Source organism: Triturus cristatus, chromosome 7 (genome assembly GCF_964204655.1).
Source record: "Triturus cristatus chromosome 7, aTriCri1.1, whole genome shotgun sequence".
In the NCBI taxonomy this organism is placed as follows: Eukaryota; Metazoa; Chordata; class Amphibia; order Caudata; family Salamandridae; genus Triturus; species Triturus cristatus.
In genome coordinates, this window is record NC_140590.1 from 865,001,758 (window position 1) to 865,008,109 (window position 6,352).

The window sequence follows — 6,352 nt, forward strand, 5'->3', positions numbered from 1 at the left end:
TCTGTCGCCCTCTGCCTCTCTCTCTCTGTCTCTCTCTCTCTCTCTCTCTCTGTCTCCCTCCCTCTGTCTTCCTCCCTCCATCCCCCTCTGTCTGTCACCCTCTGTCACCTCACCCCAGCTTCCCGGGCACACACGCAGCCGCACCCGAGCACTTCACATGTCTTTAAAAGACCATTTACTTGTTAATGAGGCTTTGTTGTGAATCGCCCGGCCCCCATAGAGTAGAGTGTCTAGGAATGCCTCTTAATTATCAGCAGTTATGTGCTAAGTGCACGCGACACCCACCATTTGCAGGCGGCACAGTACTGTGTTGGGACACACAGTTTGGAAAGCTCTGGTGTAGAGTGTAGTGGCATAGGGTAGAGTGGGGCAAAGTGGCATTGTGTGGAGTGGGATGGTATAGAGCATGGGTACTCACAAACCTTCTCTCGGGGGCCAAATTTACAGTGTGGTTTCTGGCTGAGGGCCGCACCGGTGGGGGCGGGGCCAGTGGGGGAGGGGGCGGGGCTAGAGCAAAAAAAAATATATGACCATGAGGTTGAACACAGGCCACTGCAGCAGACGCCTTCATCTACTGAGCCACCAGACCCAGTATGCACACCTATCTATCTATCTATCTATCTATCTATCTATCTATCTATCTATCTATCTATCTATCTATCTATCTATCTATCTATCTATCTATCTATCTATCTATCTATCTATCTATCTATCTGTCTCCCGCTCTATCTATCTATCTATCTATCTATCTATCTATCTATCTATCTATCTATCACTCTGTCTCCCGCCCTATCTATCTATCTATCTATCTATCACTCTGTCTCCCGCCCTATCTATCTATCTATCTATCTATCTATCACTCTGTCTCCCGCCCTATCTATCTATCTATCTATCTATCTATCTATCTATCTATCTATCTATCTATCTATCTATCTATCTATCTATCTATCTATCTATCTATCACTCTGTCTCCCGCCCTATCTATCTATCTATCTATCTATCTATCTATCTATCACTCTGTCTCCCGCCCTATCTATCTATCTATCTATCTATCTATCACTCTGTCTCCCGCCCTATCTATCTATCTATCTATCTATCTATCTATCTATCTATCTATCTATCTATCTATCTATCTATCTATCTATCTATCTATCTATCTATCTATCTATCTATCTATCTATCTATCTATCTATCTATCACTCTGTCTCCCGCCCTATCTATCTATCTATCTATCTATCTATCACTCTGTCTCCCGCCCTATCTATCTATCTATCTATCTATCTATCTATCTATCTATCTATCTATCTATCTATCTATCTATCTATCTATCTATCTATCACTCTGTCTCCCGCCCTATCTATCTATCACTCTGTCTCCCGCCCTATCTATCTATCTATCTATCTATCTATCTATCTATCTATCTATCTATCTATCTATCTATCTATCTATCTATCTATCTATCTATCTATCTATCTATCTATCTATCTATCACTCTGTCTCCCGCCCTATCTATCTATCTATCTATCTATCTATCTATCTATCTATCTATCACTCTGTCTCCCGCCCTATCTATCTATCTATCTATCTATCTATCACTCTGTCTCCCGCCCTATCTATTTATCACTCTGTCTCCCGCCCTATCTATCTATCACTCTGTCTCCCGCCCTATCTATCTATCTATCTATCTATCTATCACTCTGTCTCCCGCCCTATCTATCTATCTATCTATCTATCTATCTATCTATCTATCTATCACTCTGTCTCCCGCCCTATCTATCTATCTATCTATCTATCTATCTATCTATCTATCTATCTATCTATCTATCTATCTATCTATCTATCTATCTATCTATCACTCTGTCTCCCGCCCTATCTATCTATCTATCTATCTATCTATCTATCTATCTATCTATCTATCTATCTATCTATCTATCTATCTATCTATCACTCTGTCTCCCGCCCTATCTATCTATCTATCTATCTATCACTCTGTCTCCCGCCCTATCTATCTATCTATCTATCTATCTATCTATCTATCACTCTGTCTCCCGCCCTATCTATCTATCTATCTATCTATCTATCTATCTATCTATCTATCACTCTGTCTCCCGCCCTATCTATCTATCTATCTATCTATCTATCTATCTATCTATCACTCTGTCTCCCGCCCTATCTATCTATCTATCTATCTATCTATCTATCTATCTATCTATCTATCTATCTATCTATCACTCTGTCTCCCGCCCTATCTATCTATCTATCTATCTATCTATCTATCTATCTATCTATCTATCTATCTATCTATCTATCTATCTATCTATCTATCTATCTATCTATCTATCTATCTATCTATCTATCACTCTGTCTCCCGCTCTATCTATCTATCTATCTATCTATCTATCTATCACTCTGTCTCCCGCCCTATCTATCTATCACTCTGTCTCCCGCCCTATCTATCTATCACTCTGTCTCCCGCCCTATCTATCTATCACTCTGTCTCCCGCCCTATCTATCTATCTATCTATCTATCTATCTATCTATCTATCTATCTATCTATCTATCTATCTATCTATCTATCTATCACTCTGTCTCCCGCCCTATCTATCTATCTATCTATCTATCTATCTATCTATCTATCTATCTATCTATCTATCTATCTATCTATCTATCTATCTATCACTCTGTCTCCCGCCCTATCTATCTATCTATCTATCTATCTATCTATCTATCTATCTATCTATCTATCTATCTATCTATCTATCTATCTATCACTCTGTCTCCCGCCCTATCTATCTATCTATCTATCTATCTATCTATCTATCTATCTATCTATCTATCTATCTATCTATCTATCTATCTATCTATCTATCACTCTGTCTCCCGCCCTATCTATCTATCTATCTATCTATCTATCTATCTATCTATCTATCTATCTATCTATCTATCTATCTATCTATCTATCTATCTATCTATCTATCTATCTATCTATCTATCTATCTATCTATCTATCTATCTATCACTCTGTCTCCCGCCCTATCTATCTATCTATCTATCTATCTATCTATCTATCTATCTATCTATCTATCACTCTGTCTCCCGCCCTATCTATCTATCTATCTATCTATCTATCACTCTGTCTCCCGCTCTATCTATCTATCTATCTATCTCTCACTCTGTCTCCCGCTCTATCTATCTATCTATCTATCTCTCACTCTGTCTCCCGCTCTATCTATCTATCTATCTATCTCTCACTCTGTCTCCCGCTCTATCTATCTATCTCTATCTATCTATCTATCTATCTATCTATCTATCTATCTATCTCTCACTCTGTCTCCCTCCCTCCCTCCTCCGTTCTCCCTCCGTCTCCCTCCTTCTCCCTCCCTCCCTCCCCCTCCCTCTGTCTCCCTCTCTGTCTCCCTGTCTTCCCCCCTCTCCCTGTCTTCCTCCTCTCCCTGTCTTCCTCCTCTCCCTGTCTTCCTCCTCTCCCTCTCTCTCCCTCCCTCTTCCTCCCTCTGTTGCACTCTGTCTTCCTCCCGCTGTCACCTCACCCCCTGCTCTCACTCCCTGCTGCCCTCCATCACCTCACCCTGCTGTCCTCTGTCACCTCACCCCGCGCTGAGACGGCTTCCAGGGAATGCACACGGCCGCCGCACCCAAGTACTTCACAGGTCTTTTAAAGACCATTCACTTGTTAATGAGACTTTGTTGTATTTCACCTCTTCTTAGCGCCCCTGCATCTCCACTCAATGAGAGGGGAGATGCAGGGGTGCTAAGAAGAGGTGAAATACAACAAAGCCTCATTAACAAGTAAATGGCCTTTAAAAGAATCGCCCGGCCTCACAGCTCCGCGCTGCTGTAACCGGCGGTGTTCGCTGACAAGCACAGGCACTGTCTGCAAGGTCCGCGGGCCGCCAAGGAAGGCTTGCCGGGCCGCCAACGGCCCGCGGGCCGTACTATGAGTACCCGTGGTATAGAGTGACGTATACTGTCATTGTGTGGAGGTACATAGAGTACAGGAGTGGTGTAGAGTGGAGTGGCATAGATTAAAATATAGTGGAGTGGAGTGGCTTAGGGTGGAGTTGATTGAAGTGGCGTAGAGTGGAGTGGAATCAAGTGGGGTGGTAAAGAGTGAAGTGGAGTAGAGTTCCATTGTGTGGAGTGGCGTAGAGTGGCGTGGCATAAAGTGCCATTGTATGGAGTGCTGTAGAGTGTTGCAGAGCGGCATTCTGCGGAGTGGAGTGGTGTAGAGTAGAGTGTCATAGAGTGGAGTGACGAAGAGTGGTATAGAGCAGATTGGAGTGGAGTACAGTGGTATGGAGTGGGGTGCCATAGAATGGAGGTGTGGAGTAGTTCAGTTGTGGGTGTAAGTAACTTAAACAAGGAACCAAACTGAAAATCAATGCACAGGTATGAGGCATGCAGGGGGTGAATTGCTGGAAGGCAATAAAAATAGGCGTGCGGTGCCAGGCATCACGAAGATATAAATGTGTTGTGTGGCATTTAAATATTTTAACAGCTTGATCCATCCCAAGTGAAATTTAATTTTATTTTAGTTACACGAGTAAGATGCAGATGAAGATAAACAATGTACAAACATTTATTTGGAAACAGAACAAATGGAGAAAGCAGAATTTGAAATGGACACAAAGGAAGTGTCCTGAAAAGCGTAACTCAATCACAGCGTGATCAGTGGACAGACACTCATCAAGAGGAAGAAATCTGTGCTTGGACCATGGATCACAGGTAGAAAGAAGGGGGAGTGACACCCTGCATGTTCTGGCCAACTAGGAGGAATCAAAGAACAGTGACAATGAATCCAACAAATGTTAAGCAATGTGCGGGCTCCAATCTCTTTATTGTAAACGAAACCCATCAAAAGTGAGATCAATTGCGGTGTTGTAATGTTCAACAGGGTTCTTTATATGTGGCGTGATGCTACTACAGATACCAATAATACCGTTGAAATGTTTGAAACTTTTGGTGGGGGTCGCCGTAGGATCAGGAGTCCTGGCAGAAAACACTTGCACCTTGAGCCCAGCGCTGGTTTCTCAGCTAAGCTGTGTGTCCGCCTGATCTACAACTGCTAGACCGCGAGCATACTAGAACTTAAGGAAAGTCTGAAAGTGCCCACAGCTTATATTCATGTGACAGAATACTTTAGGAAGATGTGAACATGCTATCTCATTATACCAGGGTGTAGGTAATACAGGAAGTGGAAGGGAAACTCCCAAAATTTAGAGATGCTAAAGGGCTGGTATTTTTCATTATGGAAGAGAAATGAAAAGTTAGCATGTGCGTTTGCACTTCAGACTGGGAAAAACACATTCTTGTCATTTCTTGCAGATTCTGTTACCATCAGCTTTCTACTTGTGGTAACAGCATCTGTAAGAAAGTTTGATAATTTGTTTTCACCAATCTGATATTATAGATGTGATTAGTTTTTCAGAGCTGGTGGTAACAACATATGCAATGAGAGCAGGTGGTAACATTATGTGCAAAGAGAGCTGGTGGTAACATTATATGCAAAGAGAGCTGGTGGTAACAGCATATGCAACCAGAGCCATTGGTAACAGTATGTGCAAAGAGAGCTGGTGGTAACAGTCGGCCAAATGTACTATTATTAGTGTTTGCGATTACCAAGTAGCAAAAGTTTGTGATTCGCTATTTGGAAATCGCAAACACTATTGTACCAGTTTTACACTCTTTGTGTTACCTAGTGTGTCGCAAATAGACCTTCCTCATGAATATTAATGAGGTAGGTCTTAGTTTACGTCCCATTAGGAATTGCAACAAGCATTTACATTGACATTGCAAATGACGATGCCTTTTATTTATTTTTTTCATTTTTTAAACATAAATAAAAGGTATTGTCATTTACAATGCCAATAGCTTAAACTCGCCTAAATGTGAGACCTATTGCATTGCAAATGCTTGTATTAGGATACTTCAGTTGTATATAATGTTTTCTAGGTTATATATAAAGTGACAAATAGTTATAACACTTTTTTAATTATTACTTATAACTTTTCAACATGCTGTGCAACATTCACAATGCTCTGCAACACATATTAAAAACGTTAACAAAGCCAATAGCTCTCTCTAAACACTTATAAGGCCCCAAAGGCGAGACCTATTGGCTGTGCCAATGCTTGTTCATTATTATTTCCAGTGCACGGAGTGCCTTTTTTCTATTTATTGGTTCTTCCGTTTATATGCCGCTACTTCAGCTGGTGGTGTCAAATGTGACAAATAAAAATACAGTGAGAGCTCCCACACAGCCTCCCCTGTGTGTGTATATTTTAATTTAGTCGCCCAAGATGGCATGTGTTTGATCAGACATTGCGCCGGTGGC